Source organism: Carlito syrichta, unplaced genomic scaffold (genome assembly GCF_000164805.1).
Source record: "Carlito syrichta isolate Samal-C Ts95f unplaced genomic scaffold, Tarsius_syrichta-2.0.1 Scaffold301856, whole genome shotgun sequence".
In the NCBI taxonomy this organism is placed as follows: Eukaryota; Metazoa; Chordata; class Mammalia; order Primates; family Tarsiidae; genus Carlito; species Carlito syrichta.
This window is the reverse complement of record NW_007245952.1, coordinates 832,806-850,320: the sequence shown is the minus strand read 5'-3', so window position 1 is coordinate 850,320 and position 17,515 is coordinate 832,806. Positions and strand designations below refer to the sequence as shown.

The 17,515-nt window shown below is 40.4% G+C and overlaps 1 pseudogene across 1 annotated transcript; it reads left to right on the top strand.

Annotated features, from left to right (window-relative positions):
• The first annotated feature begins 6,030 nt into the window (after nt 1–6,030).
• LOC103257760 lies at nt 6,031–6,938 on the top strand (annotated as a pseudogene). Its single transcript, XR_504140.1, has one exon. The product of XR_504140.1 is annotated as a latexin pseudogene (transcript).
• The last annotated feature ends 10,577 nt before the right edge of the window (nt 6,939–17,515 follow it).

Below are 17,515 nucleotides of genomic sequence, written 5' to 3'. Positions count from 1 at the left end.
GCTGTACCTTCCTACCAAGGCAGGAAAAAAAGCTAATACATAATAGTAATTTGTTCCACTAAACGTAGAACATCGAAACACTAAATAAGGGAATATTGAATGAATGAATGAATGAACCCAATGCTTCAGTCAGTCACTGCCAGCTGATCAGAGCTGACTCTTGAGATGAAGCACTGTTGCTATCCTTGGTCCTAACCTTTATTCCAGCCTTACATAATTGATGGCTTGCCCATGTCCTCTAGGTCAGGGTTTTGTAAATAAAGTTTTATTGGAACACAGTTACACTCATGTCTACATATTGTTTTTGGCATATGTCATATGACAGAGTTTAGTCGTTATAACCAAGACATATAACTCACAAAGCCTAGAATACTTGTTATTTTGGTCTTTATTTTAGACTTTGACAATTCCTACTACAGACATGACATCTTTGATGATAAAAGATCAGTGCTTCGTTTTCTCACCCCCCAGCACCTAGCAAACAGACATTTGATGAAAGATAACTAAATTAACACATTAGGGGCCCCAAGAATATTGATTGGCTCTGAAATGATGAGTTCACTAGAATTAGTCATTCAGCTTCTTATCAGGGCTTTCAGGTAATAAAAAGACAAGACAGTCTACTTTTATCAGGAGAAGGGCCAGGCAAGCACAAGAAACCCTAAGACAAAATGCCAAGAAGTGGCCCAGAGCACTTGGAGTGAGGGTGTGCAACTGAAGGTGACAGGAAAACGCAGACCAAGAGGAGAGCATGGTGAGATCATGAGGGAGCAAGTTCAAGTTCAAACCTGGTCTCAAACCTACTTTTGCTGTAAACCCTCACTGTCAAGAAAAGGTGTTTGGGTTGAGCACCTCAAAGTATTATCTGTGGACAACTGGCATCAGAACCACCTGAGGAGTTTGCTAACATAGAAATTCCCAGGAATCATCCCAGAGTTAAGACGGCATACACCTCAGGGGTAGAGTCCAGGACTCTGCACAGTTAACAAACTCCCCAGGTACTTTTTACACCCATTCGTTTTTAGAACCACTGAGTTAGAGAATCTGCACTTTTCCCAAGTGAGGGTTCCTAATAAATATTTATCTCAGGAGGCACCCTTGTCACACATATTTTCCATTTAAAGACTTAAGAGCAACGCATTCTTCCTGAAGATCTGATGGTTATCTGTTAAGAGAAGCTTTTACTGTGTCCGCACAATGCCAAATGCCTGCTCAACCCAACCAAAAATACCAGAGGAAGCTTTGCTTCGATGAACTGGCCAGTCAAAAACTGATTGATGATCTAAGAGCCTTATGCAGACATAGGCCCAGAGAGAGACAAGGACAGCGGGGGGAGCATGCGATGGAAAGACGACGTCTTATTGGAAAGTATCTTTTTTCCCCAAAATAACCAAGATAAATGATTTGTGACTGTGACATAGGACAAAGCATTTCAGTTGAATATGGAAAAAAAAATTCAGCCCGTACAGTAAATCACTCTATGGGGAAAAACAAAAAGGAAACAGTTCAGAGTGAGCGCCTCTAGAGATAAAAATCACCTCTCTGAGACATTTTTGTGAAAAAATAGAAATATTGGGAAATAATTTATAGTAGGGAAAAAACATTCTAAACCAAATGGTCTTGTCACATGATAGCAAAGTGTATATTTAACATGGACTCATTAGATCATTTACTATCCATTCTAACTAGGTTTTCATTTGCTGGCAAGATTTGGCCCCAAGAGTGTTAACTCTAAAGCCAGCCCATTCTTCCCAAGGCTATAAATGTCTATGAAAGGGGTTAAGAAATGAAAATAGACTCCTCCCCCACCCCTGCCCCTGGGACTCATTTCCTGACTTATCAATGGCAGTCATTCATTACTTGTGTACCTGGGACATTCAAACTAGCTACCAACCATGCCCACTCAGATTCTGAAAGTAGAATTCAGAAACTGCATATATTCCAAAGAAGTTTTTAAAAGAACTGCTAAATGAGCAAAATGGTATTGGGAAAACTGAATAATCAATCTGGGGGAATAAAAGGTGTTTGATTCCCAAATCATTTCCTATACCTAAAGGTATTTTAGAGGAATCATATTAAAGTGAAAAATATGAAAACACAAAGGTTCTAGAAGAAAACTTGAAGGGAAAGCTTGTAATCTTATACTGGAGAAAGCATTTTCATGTATAACACAAAATCCAGATGCCAGAATGAAATCTAGATGAATGTTACTCCACAAAACTCTGTATAAAAGAAGATACTGGAAAAAGCATCAAAGATAAATAACAAACTGTAGAAAAACTAGGTAGCAATATGTATTATAGAACAAACATTATTTTCATTAATATACAAAGAATTCCTTAAAATAAACTTAAAAAATCCAAGTACAGAAGGAAAAATAGGCAAGGGCATAGACACTTCACAGAAAATTAGCTAAAATGGCTTACAGACTTAATAAGAGAAATCAACATTAAAAACTATACTAAGCTGGGCTCGGTGGCTCAGCCCGTAATCCTGCCCCTTGGGAGGCCGAAATGAGTGAATTGCCTGAGCCTGCGGGTTCCAGACCCGCCTGGGCAACTTGGCAAGACCTCATCTCTACAATAAATGGAAAAATTAGCCGGCCGTGGTAGCACGCGCCTGTAGTTCCAGCTACTTGGAAGGCTGAGGCAGAAGGATCACCGGAGCCCAGCAGGTCGAGGCTGCGGTAGCCAGGAGCGGCCACTGCACTCCAGTCTGGGCCACAGAGTGAGACTCCAACTCAAAAAAAAAAAAAAACCATTCTGAAATACCATCTTTCACTGATCAGATTGACAAAGATTAAAGTAACTTACTTATACTAAAGGTAAGAAAACAGATACTACTTTACCAACCATGTTGTCCATTGAAACTGGATTGGATTTAAAAAATATGGTACATATACACAATGGAATATTATGCAACCATAAAGAAGGACAAACATATGGACATCGTAGCAACTTGGATGGTCTTAGAGTCGATCATACTCAGTGATGTATCACAGAAACAAAGAACATAGTACCACATGTTCTCTCTCATAAGCAGATCTTGAACAATTATAATATTATAAGAAAAGGATTGACAGTAGTAGGAAACTGTCAGGGGAGGGTGGTAGGATTGGTAGTTGAGGGAAACTGCTAGGGGAGGGAGGGGCATACCTCATCAACAAGGGTACCTGCATAATTAGTGTTTGTATACCTAAACCTGAATTGTACCCCACACCTTTATAATAAAAAAGAAAATAAATAAATAAAATGCACATATTCTTTAGCCCCGTTGTAAACTTCCAATGATTTCTGCTAAATTCACCTACACATATACAGTAACCAAGATTTCTATTGTATCTTTGTTTATAATACCAATAGGCTGAAACAATCTGAATGTCCATTAACAGAAGGTGGGTAAAAGAAATTATTGTAAATACATATAGAAGAATATAGTATGAAGTTATAAACTTAAGTAGGTAGCTCTGAATAACTAGGTAGACAAAAATTCAAATAGACATGAAGCCAAAAAAGGTGAGAATGATACACTATATTCATATATGATTTTTAAAAAACACAAAGTATTTCTGATGGGAAAATTGAGAGACAGACAATAGTAATTAACTCTGGAGAAGAAAACAGAGTGGTTGAGAAATAAGTATAGGAAAGAGAGAGAGACTTTTCACTCCATCTTTTTGAATCTTCTGAATTCTGAACCATGGGCAAATCCACCTGTTCAAAAGTTAGTTTTTCAAAGAGCTGCAAGAAAATTAGACAAACATTCGATCCCTTTCATGATTTTCTAAAAAGGGTCATGATGGCAGGTTTATACCTGCATGACTTGAATAGTATCCTCAGGTAGGAAAATGTTTTAAGGTATTTGTTACAGAAAGTTCCCTACATATAAACCTTTGAGTTGCAAACTTTCAAAGATGTGAACATGCATTCGCATGTCCAATCATGCAAGTTAGTTCCTGTGTCTGGCATCCATTGTCACGTACGTGCATCCTCTACAAGTGGTTGTGCTTTTGTGTACTTTACCATACAGTACTATAAAGGGTACAGTAGGATAGTATCTTTTTTTCAAGCTCAGGATGTCCAGAAGCAAGCATAAAACTGCAGTAATGTAGTTGGCACATACTAACGTGTTAGTTGGGTATCTAGGCTAGCTTTGTTGGACTTACGAACAAATTGGTCTTGCAAACATGCTCTCAGAATAGAACTCATTTATATGTAAGAGACTTACTGTTGTGTTCAGCTTTATTTTTCCCTTTTCCCCTTTCCCAAACACATATCTAGTCTCTTGATAATTCCTTGCCTAAGAGTGTTTTGCAGGGTAGAAGAAACTGCTTAGGTCAATGGTTCTGTCTATCTTTTATAAAGCCCAGCACTTTGAAAAGATGATGGCACCAAAAGGAAAAGGAAGAGGTGTGCATTTGATGGTGACAAGAGAGTGGCCAGGGAAGAAGGAAGTGTCTGTAATCAGAAAGAGGTTACATTCAGGCACCACCAACAGCCAGTCTCTAAGGGATATGTATTTGGCAGTCTAAGAAGGCTGAACCCAGAACACAGGCTCCCAAAGAGTCCTAAACCCCAAGAGCCAGCAACTAAAAGGCTGTGGATGTAGTGAGAGGTAACCTTTACAAGCCAATGGGGCCACCCCTATCTGACTCAAAGAAAAAGCCTAGAATGTCAGCAAATCCCAGGGTGGAGGTGGGGAATGCATCAGGGGAAGTTGAAATAACCCCCATAATGACTAGGTTTTCCTCTAGTCATTGAAATGCAGGACTTATAGTTGGATTACACAGCTAATATTGTGGATGGAAAGTTCTCCCCACTATACAGCAGGGTGCATCATAAATCAGATGGCATATAGCAGTCACTCAACTTACTAGTCCCACACGGAAATGTCTTTCTTTTCTGCCTTTTCCACCATGTTTTGTCCTTCTTCCTCTGCTTTTTATAATCTACCTTTGCTTTTTTCTATCTCTTTTTCCTCTTCTGACGCCCAAGATGAACGCAAACTAAAGACACAAGCAAGAGTGATCTGGCACAGCCAGAATCACTCAAAGATGAAGGTGCTCTCTTGAGCTTACAGAAGCCAGGTCCAGAATCTAAGTCACTTTCTCAAAACGGCTGCCTCTTCTTGCTGGATTTTCCCATGAGGCTCGGGAAGATGTTATAGATGATGAACTGACCTTCTGAGACAGCACAGGAGCCTTCCAAATAGGACGAGTTCTCTTTTGGCAAAGTATAAAACTGGGCTGTGGAACTGGTACTGCCGGGCTGCTGACCAGGACTTGAGGTCCATCTTCAGTGAGTCATCCTGAGGAGATGGTATGAGGCCTAGTGAGAGACACCAGCATCCGTCATCACAGAAATGCTGCTTGGACGTCTGAAGAAACACACCGGAGAAATGGTGAGTGAGTGGGGAACGGAGACCCTGGGGTGTGTGCAGCACCTAACTTAAAGGGTCATGAAGGCCCAAATCTCTCTCAAGAAGATCCCAAGCCCTGCACTGAAATCACATAGGTATGCTTCCCACTGTTAGAAGGAAGTGCTTCCCTCACTGAAGCCTGTATTTGTCCTGAGGACAATACATACTTTCTCAAGGGCCTCAGTATTTCAAGAACGTTTTCTCCTTGTATGTTTTTGTTTCAATGATAATTTTAAAAGGAAAAAGAGTTCTAGCAGCTATAAGACCAAATCTTCTCCTCAGTCGTAACAATTCGCAAGGGAAAGCTTGTTAAGGAAGAGGGGATTGTCCTCTCTGGAGTTGAGATAATATTTCTTTTTTTAAAAGATATCTCTATATAGATTTTCATATATTTTTAATTATAGATTTTATATATTTTTAAATATTTTATATATTGAATATATGTTATATGTTTTTATAAATATATATATGTATATTTTAAGAGTAATCCCTCCATGCCCAGGCCAAACCAGGCACGATAACTTTTCTGCCTCAGTGACCCAGCAGCAAGCAGGGCAGGCAGCTACCCGTCCCCTGAAGCCTGAGCAGCCGGGTAGTCACAGCTCATCAAGAATGGAATTTCCACCAACCCACTACCCAGCCTCCAAGGCAGCTGATGACAAAGGACTGCCTCAACTACCAGTAGGGAGCACTTTATAAGGTGTTTCTGGTGTAGCCGGTCAGACAAGCCAACAAGGAGGATACTCGGGGAAGAGGACACAAGTGTCACCTTAAATTTTCTGGGGAAGAAATGATTCAAAAACAAGTTACAGTGAGCTGCACAGCTGAAGTATTTTGCCCCGCAGTAGAACAAGATATTGCCCCAGAAATCAACTTCACATTTGAAGGAGAAATTGGAAAGAACCCAGATGAAGAAGATAACACATTTTCTCAAGACTTGAGTCCATAAAGGAACCACTAGAAGCACAAAACATTCCAGACAGTTTGGGAAATGTATCACCAGAAATGAAGCCAGTTTGACATTTAGCCTGGGTGGCCTTTGTTTATACAATATGGCAGAACTCTACCAAAAACACATGGTATAAATTGGTAAAAATTCAAACTGTCAAGCAAGTGCAAAGAAATGATGACTTCATTGAATTAGACTACACCATCTACTGCATTACATCGCATCTCAAGAGATTATTCCTTGGCAAAGGCAAGTTCTCTGGCAACAACAATACAGTACTAAAGTAAAACACAATAGCTGTCTGCCAAAGAAAGTACAACTGGAATAAACAGAACCCCTAATGCTGGGACAAAGTATAAACACGCCTATTAATGATGAGTTTGCCAGTCTTCACTGGTATCTAGCTTAAGGGGCCAAACATATCCCAAAGTGTCACTTTGTATTAATGTCTTGATTATCGGATAAAGCTATGTAGATTCCATAATACAAAGTGTCACTACATAAAAATGTCTTTGTAACAGTAATAGTGCTATGTATATCCCAAAATAAAAAGTTTCTATTTCAGCCTCAATAAAGGAAAGAAAATAAAATATGGTCTGTATCCACAACAGAATACAATTCAGCCATAAAAAAGAATGAACTCCTGACATTCACGGCAACATGAGCTTAGGGGACGTTATGTTAAGTGACATAAGACAGGTACAGAAAGATCAATACCACATGTTCTTGCTCATATATGGGAACTAAAAAGAAAAAATGTGCTTCTAGAACCAGAGAGTAGAATTGTAGGTATTAAAGGTTAGAAGGATGGGAGACGTTGTTTAACAGGTATAAAATTTGAACTCAGTGGAAGGAATGAATTTTGGTGTTTTGTAGCACTGTGGGGTGAATACCGTTAACAATAATTTAGTGTATATTTTCAAAAAGCTAGAAGAGAGACTTTTGAATGTTCACAACACACAAAGAAATGATAAATGCTCGAGGTGAAGAATATGCTAATTACCTCGATTTGATCGTTACACATTGTATACATATATCAAAATATCATTCCATATGCCATAGATATGTACAATTATTACATGTGAATTAAAAATAAAAAGGAAAAAAGTATATGCCTCACACGGGTTTAAGAAATCCTAGTTTTAAATATTGTCTTTGCAGAAAAGTGGGGTAAAATATGAATGTTCTCATCACCTTCCGTCAATATCTTAGCACTGATCATTTAACACAGCTTTGGAAAATTGATCATCAGATATCAGCCTAACAGATTGGTCCAGGCAGGACCCTGTGGTGTCACTCACCAGAACACCCCCATCCCAGCCCCAGTATTCCAGCTGCCAATGTGAGTACCAACATCCCACAAGCCCAAGATGTGGACTAGTTGGACTTCCACTCTTCTCTTTATAAATCCCACCCATTCTTTCAGGCTCACCTTCTCCCTCACCTCCTCCTACCTCGCATCTGTGACACATATCTTGTCACTTCTCCCTAAACTGTTTGAAATGCTCAGTTGATCAACCTCTAGTCTCCCAGTCTACCTAAGAAGATTGTAAGATCCCCTGGGTAGGTCCTAGATATTTTCACTGATTACAAAGCACTTTCATGCATATTCTCTCATTTTATTCAAACATCAATCCTATGAGGCAAACTGGACAGGAATTACTATAGACGTCTATCAAGGAAAGAAAACCAAGGGCCGGGAACGGTAACACATGCCTGTAATCCCAGCACTTTGGGATGCCAAGATGGCAGGATCACTTGACCCCGGGAGTCTGAGAGCAGTCTGGGCAAGACAACGAGATTCTGCCTCTACAAAAAATTTAAAAATTAGCTAGGGTGGTGGCGTGTGCCTCTAGTCCCAGTTACTCAGAAGGCTGAGTCAGGAGGATCCCTTGAGCCCAGTCGTTTGAGGCTGCAGTGAGCTATGATGGTGCCACTGCCCTCCAGCCTGGGCCACAGAGTGAAGTCTTATCTCTTTTTAAAAAAAGAAAAGAAAAGCAAAGAAAACTGAGACCCAGAAAATTTGGTGACTGGATTTGAACCCATTAGGGGTACTTGCAAGTGTGCTAAAAACAAACAAACAAACAAAAACACCTCTGTAACCTGCCAACCTGATCTGGGGTTCCATTTAATATCACGTGATGCTCCTTGAAACTGTTCTTCAAAGGAACGACACATCCCAGTCTAGCAACCTTTCTACTTACCTTCATGTCACTCAGCCAGGTTGTAATGTGAGAGTTATTTTGTGATTATGAGCCTGACCCAAAGGGGTGCTTAATATATACTTGCTGATGAATGAATTTTACCTCCTCCGCTAGGACTCTAAGTTTCAAGAGAGGGAGTCCAAACCCGTTTTGCTAATTATCATGTCCCCAACTCCTAAATAGTACCTAGCACAAAATAGGCCTTCGTGAAACCTTTATTGACAAACAAATGAACCACGATGCCCACAGACAGATCCCTTTCAAAAACCAACTTTCTGCTAACCTCTCCAACCAGGGCATTGATCCCAAAACAGAATAAAATTACTTCCAAGAAAATGAACTGTTCCCCAGTTGCAAATTGGCTCTAGATGTTACTGCTTCTCTCCCACTGACACTGTTCCCAGGCAGTTATTTCAGGTGATGGCATTATCATCGACGGAATTCAATAAAGCAACCGGCTGCCCCCCCCCCCCCCCGCCCATGTTTATTTTCTATAATCCGTCTTACAGCGGGAGACCATTATCCAGTCAAACAACGTTCAATTTCATCGGTATTGCCGCTTCAAGGAAACACGCAGAGGGTTCACACAAACGTGCGTGTAGTAAATTTAGTCTCTTAATAGGTTCATTCTTTATTAGGTATTTATTTCGGGAGGCAAAGTCCTAATTAGATTAAGTGAGGAAGCTAAAAGGGTATGGAAACCCACAGAAAGATTCCAGAATTAGTTGGATTTGGTTTAGGTGACCGGTTTTCCTTTTTTTCTTTTCTTCAGTTGGCTGGAGAAATCCACATGGCCACCTCCAGCCCTTCAGATAAGAGTCTGTGACATGAAACCCTGCCAAGGTTTCTGTGTGAGGAAGTCACATTTGTGTTTCTCCTACACAAAGTTATTGTGGGGGCTGCGATCTAGGAAAAAGCAGCTCTCTGAGTCAATGGTGAACCCAATTTGCTGTGGCAGATGAATATAACAAAGGTGGTGGTCTAGATGTTTGGCCTCAAGGCACAATTCAATTTTCAGCTGTTTCAAAGCTATTATGTCAAAGGCTGTTTGCATAAACATAAAGTTGCCAGGGTAATCTCGGGCAGGCGGGAGTGGAGACGCCTGCCCTCTACTGTCCAAAATGGAAATAGCAGCTGGACAGAGGTCAGAGCTACAGAACAGTCTGAAGTCCCCTCAACACTGTAATGGGCCATCTCCGGAACTTTCTGAAAATTTTTTCTCAAGCTTTAAAACCAGAGCAAGTATCCAGTTTTGTGTCGAGGGGGAAAACGCAGTTGACTGAGGATGTGATGAGTTGATGAATGATGTGGGAACCTGTGATAAAGCTATTTCCCTTCTTAGAATTTGAAAGAAAATTCCCTCCGCCCGCCCATCCACCCACACACATATATTTATATCATCACATGGATATTTAATATGTTTTTTTAACATAGAAGAAACAGACAATGACTCACAGGAAACAAATCAATATGTTTCAGAACAGGCTAAAAATGTCACCATGAAAAAAGAATGTTTAATGTTTATGAGGGCCAGAGTGGGGGGATGTCTTCTCAGTTTCATGTAGGAGTCTAGCTATTTCTTCGTGTTTCGTCTCTCTTTGTTCTTTTCTTTAATAAAAACCGTGCCAAGCTCTATGGTAAGCACTTTACACCCTCAGAGAAACACCAATGACATGTAAATGTTCCTTCCAAGTACAGATCATTTTTGCTGAAACTGAGCATGGCCACTTCTAGGGAGGATTTTCCAGGTGGAATGCTGCAATGCAGGGAGGTCCAGACAAAAAGGAAGGTCAAATGCAAACGGGGAGAGATGTGCTCTGGGGGACACTGAGATAAGCCCACACCTGCGTAGAGCCAGCCCAGAACCAAACCTGGAACAGAAAACGCCCATCAGATGACATCGATCCCAAATGGCATGGAATTAATCCCCAACTGGGTTTGTAATCTAATGTTTCTATAGCCAGAGTTTTGGGGTTTTTTTGTTTTTGTTTGTTTGTTTTGTAGAGATGAAGTCATGTTGCCTCGGCTGGTCTCAGACTCCTGGGGTTTAAAGCAGTCCTCCAGCCTCAGCCTCCTAAAGTGCTGGGACAACAGGCATGAGCCATCACCACGCCACAGAGTTATTCTTTAAATGCTTTATATTCTAAAATGTCCAATCTTTGTTTGTCACTGGACACAAGGTACTCCTTCTGAACACCTAGGTACTCAGTAAGGCCACTGCATCAAGACTGGACAATAGAAATACAGACATGGAGCTCACAGTACGGCAGCGTTTTTAGTTGGGTGAAAGAGAATGGCATTCATGAGATAGATAATAACAATCAAGTCATTCACTACAAAATGAAGGAGATAAAAATGGTGTTCACAGGGCATGCTTAGTAAAATACATTCACTAAGACAGTCCCTATTATGGCAGAATAACTGTCTATAATAATACAAATATATCCTACTGATTGGAGTCTTTCCTCATTCAAGGCACTACCTGAAGTCTCTATATGTTTTTTCTTGTTTTTTGTTTTCATTGACTCCTACTACACTCCACGAGGTAAGCATTTTTGTTATTCCATTTCAGTAATAAACTGAGGCTCAGAGAAGTAATTTGCCCAAAGGCATGCAACTGGTAAGTGGCTCATATCTGTCTTCTAAGTCTAAAGTCAACACCCTCGGTGCTTCCTATTTTTCTAATTATCTAAGCTAACTATTCTAGAAAATTCACTCAGCTTAAGTTGAAGATCAACAACATTCACATTAGGCAGAACTACTGTATTATTTTCTGGAAGTTTCACAAGCAAAAGAAGAGTTAACTAATTTTCAGCAATGGGGGAATGGGTGCAGACAGTAGATAAGTGAATTTTTCTGAGAGCAGACTGCTTGGGTTCAAATCCCAGAACAAATCCTGACCCGTGAAATAGAGATGACAATAATAATATCTACCTTTGTGGGGTTGTTTGTGACGATTAAACAAGGTAACCCAGTGTATTTGAAGGACTGAGAACAACGGAGCAGAGTAAGCTGTTTATAAAGGCTTCTGTATTTTGGATTCAGATAATGGGCCTACCTCAAGGTTTTTGTTTTTATTTTTTCTATTTATAACTGATTATTCAGAGTGTGTGTGTGTGTGTTTGCGTGCGTGCGTGCGTGTGTGTGTGTGTGTGTGTGTGCGCGCGCACTTGAGACAGAGTCTCACTCTGTCACCCAGGCTGGAGTGCAATGGCACGATCACAGCTGACTGCAGCCTCAAACTCCTGGACTCAGGCAATTCTCTCACCTCAGCCTCTCAAATTGCTGGAACTACAGGTGCATGCCACCAAACTGGCTAATTTTTTTATTTTTTGTAGAGTGGAGGTCTCCCTATGTTGCCTAGGCTGGTCTCAATTTTTTTTTTTTTTTCTTAAAGATGTAGGGTACAATTCAGGGGTAGGTATACAAATGGTCATTGTACAGGTAAAGTTTGGGCCTCTCTTTGGTCCCCACATCACCTAGTTGAGATCAGGTACCCTTATTGATGAAGTGTGCTTCCCCTCTCCCTCCCTGGCAGTTTCCCACTACCGCCAATCCCTTTCTTATAGTAGTAGGATAATTGTTCAGGGTCTGCTTATGAGTGAGAACATGTGGTACTCAGTTCTTTGTTTCTGTGATAGATCACTGAGTATTACAGACTCTAGATCCATCCAAATGCTGTGAAGCTCATAATTTGGTCCTTCTTTATGGCTGCGTAATATCACATTGTGTATATGTACCATAATTGTTTTATCCAGTCTACTTTCGATGGGCAGTATGGTTGGTTTCGTATTTTTGTGATTGTGAATAGTGCTGCAATAAACGTGAGTGCACAGGTATCTTTTTTTATAGAATGATTGGAGTTCCTCCAGGTATATTCCCAGAAGGGGGACTGCAGAGTCGTATGGGAGGTCAATTTTTAGATTTTTTAGGAATCGCCACACTGTTTTCCACAGAGGTTGTACTAGTTTACATTCCCACCAACAGTGTAGAAGTGTTCCCTTTTCCCTGCATCCTCTCCAGCATCTGTTGTTTTTTGAGTTATTGAGGATGACCATCCTGACTGGAGTTAGGTGGTATCTCAGTGTGGTTTTTTTTTTTTTTTTAATGTCTACATAATTATTCTTGAACTATATGGTGCAGAGGTTTTTGTTTTGCTTTGTTTTGTTTACAGATATCTTTTTTATTTTAAAGATGTGGGGTACAATTCAGGGTTAGGTATACAAATGTTCATTATACAGATACCCTTGTTGATGAGGTGTGGCTCCCCCCTGACAGTTTCCCTCAACTGCCAAACCGACCCCCCACACACAGTTTCTCACGACTGCCATTCCCTTTCTTATAGTATTCCAATAATTGTTCAAGGTCTGCATATGGGTGAGAACATATGATATTCTGTTCTTTATTTCTGTGATAGATCACTGAGTATGATAGACTTTAAATCCATCCAAGTTGCTGCATAATATTTCACTGTGTATATGTACCACATTTTTTTTTAATCCAGGGCAGCATGTTTGTTTCCATGTTTTTGCTATTGTGAATAGAGCTCCAAGAAACATAAATGTGCAGGTATCTTTTTGTAGAATGACTTGAGTTCCTCTGGGTATATCCCCAATAGGAGGATTGCTGGGTCATATGGAAGGCCAATTTCTAGCTCTTTCAGAAATCGCCACCCTGTTTTCCAAAGAGGTTGCACTAGTTTGCATTGCCACTAGCAGTGTAGAAGCGTTCTCTTTTCTCCACATCCTTGCCAGCATCTGTTGTTGTTTGTTGTATTAATGATGGCCATTCTTAGTGGGGTTATGTGGTATCTCAATGTGATGTTGATTTGCATTTCTCTGATGATGAGTGAGGCTGAGCACTTTTTCATGTGTCTGTTGGCTACCCGTATACCTTCTTTTGAGACGTGTCTGTTCGTGTCTTTTGCCCACTTTTTAATGGGGTTGGTTTTTTTTTTTTCCTTTTGGCACATTTGATGTTAGGCCTAGCTGTTAGACCTTTGTCAGATATACAGTTGGCAAATATTTTTGCTCACTCCGTGGGTTGTTTCCCTGCTCTCTTGATGTTTTCTTTGGCTTTGCAGAAGTTTTTCAGTTTGATGAGGTCCCACTTGTCTCTATCTTATCTCTTACGGCATGGGTACTTGAGGTTTTGAACAGGAATTGGTTGCCAGTTCCAATTTCCATAAGGGTGTCTCCTGCATTTTCTAAGGTTCTTATAATTTGAGGTTTTACGTTTAAGTCTTTGATCCATTTAGAGTAGATTTTTTTTGTATGGTGATACATAGGGGTCTTGTTTTAATCTTCTACACGTGGTCAACCAGTTTTCCCAGCACCATTTACTGAATAGGTTCTCCTCTGCCCAGTGGGTGGTGGTGGAGGCCTTGTCAAAGATGAGTTTATTGAAAAATTGAAGTTTTGCTTCCAAAACCTCCCTGTTCCATTGGCCGATATGCCTGTTCTTGTATCATTAACAGGCTATTTTGATTATTGTACCCTTATAATAAAGTCTGGAAGTGCGATAAAGTCTGGAAGTGCGATACCTCCTGCTTTGTTTATTTTGCTGAGGATTGTTTTGGCTATTTGTGTGGTCTCGAACTTTTGGACTCAAGGAATCCTCTCACCTCGGCCTCCCAAAGTGCTGGAATTACAGGCAGGAGCCATCACACCTGGTGCCTTTAGGGATAGTTAGAAAGATTAAATAAGATAATATTTGCAAAGTGCTTTACACAATGTCTGGAACCTTATAAGTGATCTGTAACTTGAATGAAGTATCCCGTGGGCTACCTATGACTGAGAAGGGGGTTCAGTGGCCACCATCACCTTGGCATCAGCAGTTGCAGCTTTGAGATGAACCAGGCATGGGTCCCCACTTAGACGTTTGAGGTCAAAGGCTCTGGTCTCGCTGAAGATGGGTCTGCTGTTGCACACTCATGTGCATGTGTTAGCAAAACTTCGGTGACAGGATGCTACAGAACTGCTTGGTGTGGGAAAATAAATACACAAGTGACAGAGGGCAAGGAGTTCTTTGGTTCCTTCCCGCATTCCCAGTGGTTTGCCTCACCCTCCCACACAGAAACAGGAACTCAGGGCTTGAGTGAACTTATGTCTTCTCAGTTGACATATTAAAGGATAGGAAGGAAGAACAGACGGCAATTAGTGCCATGGAATTTGGAGTCAGAAAAAAAGTGGACTCAAATTCCAGCTCCACCCTTGACTTACAAATGACCATGATTGAATGGCTTAAACTTTTGGGTCCTGTCTCCTTGTTGACTTTTTTCACTCAGTATAATTCTCTGGAGATTGTTGTTGCATATATCAATGGTTTGTTCTTTTTTTATTACTGAGTAGTATTCCACAATAATAAATGTGCCACACTTTTTTAGTCATTCACCTGTTGAAAGGCATCTGGATTGTGTCATTTGGGGCTACTACAAAGAAAGCTGCTATAAACTTTTTTTTAAACTGCATTCTTCACCCCAAGCAATTGGTTTGGGGCTCAACTCACAACCTAAGCAGAACTAAATAGGCTTTTGCAGAGACTGATAGGAGAAAGGCATCCTGTTTTCCCCTGGGCCTGCTAGCAGTAAGAAGAATTGGAATCTAGAACTCCCAGGGCCATGTTAAGGAGCCTGGGAATGCAGCCGGTAAGCATGAGCAGAACTGAGAAATGGGGAGATACCAAGTCCTCACGACATCATTCGAGCCCCTAGACCGTACCACTACTAGAGCATACCACTGGGGAGAGACCATTTTTCACTCTTCCATAGAAATCTCTTCTCTGCTTACACCAGTTTGAATGAGGTATGTGTGACTTTCAGCCAAATCCATCTGGCCTGGTAGAATGCTCAAGAAACATAAATATATATTTTAATAGTAGTAGAAACTATCGATAGATTAAATAGACAACCCACAGAATGAGAGAAAATATTTGCAAACTATGCAACCAACAAAGGCCTAATATCCAGAATCTATAAGGAACTTAAACTAATCAACAGAGAATAAAAAGCAATAACCCCATTAAAAAGTGGACAAAGGATATGGACACTTCCCAAAAGAAGACACACAAGTGGTCCAACAAACATATGAAAAAATATTCAACATCACTAATCATCAGAGAAACGCAAATCAAAATCACAATGAGAGACCATCTCAACCAGTCAGAATGGCTGCTGTTAAAAAAATCCAAAAAACAACAGATGTTGGTGAGGTTGCAGAGAAAAGGGAACGCTCCTACACTGTTGGTGGGAATGTAAGCTAGTTCAGCCCCTGTGAAAAGCAGTTTGGAGATTTCTCAAAGAACTAAAAATTGAGTTACCATTTGACCCAGCTATCCCACTACCGGCTATATACCCAAAGGATCATTCTACCAAAAAGACACCTGCACTCGTATGTCTATCACAGCACTATTCATGATAGCAAAAACTTGGAGCCAACTTAGGTATCCATCAGTGGTGTACTGGATAAATAAAATGTGATATATGTACACCGTGGAATATTACACAGCCATAAAGAAGAATAAAATCTTGTCCTTTGCAGCAGCATGGATGCATATGGAGGTCATTATTCTAAGTGAACTAACATAGAAACCGAAACCAAATACCACATATTCTCACTTATGAGTGGAAGGTAAACACTGGGTACATACGAACATAAAAATGAGAACAACAGACACTGGGGACTCCTAAAAGGGGAAGGGAGGGAGGGAGACAAGTGTTGAAAAACTGTCCATTGTGTACCATGCATATATTTGGATGCTTCTTAATGGAATCTCACACCTCACCTACAAGCAAACTTGTGCATGTTCCCCTTGAATCTAAAAATATTTTTAAAATTAAAAAAGTTAGCAGTAGTAGAAGTGGAAAATGACTAGATATAATCTCCTTTGCTTCTGTATATCATAGGCACATCCCTGTCAAATGTCTCTTCGGAGCTGAGAGTGCTTTCTGAAAAATAGAATGAGCAAAATTTGCATCAAAAACTGGGAATGCACCCAATAAACTCCAGTAAACCTTGACTTCAGCTATACAAAACAATGTCTACTGTAGCATCCAACAGGTATAAACTCTTTCTATGTCCATAATACAAGATAATATATAATACAAGACCAAGATTTGTGTGTACAATTTAGGTTGAACCAAAGGTAAGTTAACTTGTTAATCCCCAAGCATCTAATTTGAGAAAAGCAAAGCCTAAAAGCGGAAAAATCTTCCTTTTCGGGAAAGTAGACAGGATAAGTCAAAATAGTGTGTTTTTAAGCAGGACAATTGTTTGACAAATTTATTTATGTGTTTTCCTTTCTTGTTTATTCCTCATTCCTCTTCCTGCACCCAGTCACATACCAAGCTCTGGGCTTCTTTGCCAAAGGGAAAGTTTACAACTGTTTACACTTTATTCCCCTGGCTTTGTTTTCAAAAGCCTGTACTGGCCATGGTGGCAAACTGATGGCCCTGGATATTTTACTTTGGCCTACACAGAGTAATTGTAAATGCTTGAGACCACATTTGACATAAAGGAGATTACTCATAAAGTTCTGGATTTCTGACTTTTCTTGAAAAATCAGAAGTCTCAGCCACACAGAGCAACATGCGTGACAACATTATGCCAGCACTGATTAGCAGCCCCTTTAGACAAACCGCGTGCTCTCCAGGGCGCCAAGCCCCCACCAAGATGCTTTAGTTACTTGTACTCCTATCTGGCCTCTGTAGACATTTGAGTTTGCAACTCTTAGCCTGAACCTACAGAGAAAAGTATGTCAGGGGTCCTGAAGAATAGGAGGATAGGGTTGGAGACTGGAGGAAATTCCTCCAATGGAAGTAAAAAGAGAAATAAATTCTCCCAAGATTAAGAAGGAGATTCCCAGTCAAGCACAGTGGCTCATGCCTATAATCCTAACACTTCGGGAAGCTGAGGTAGGAGGATCACTTAAGGTCAGGGGTTCGAGA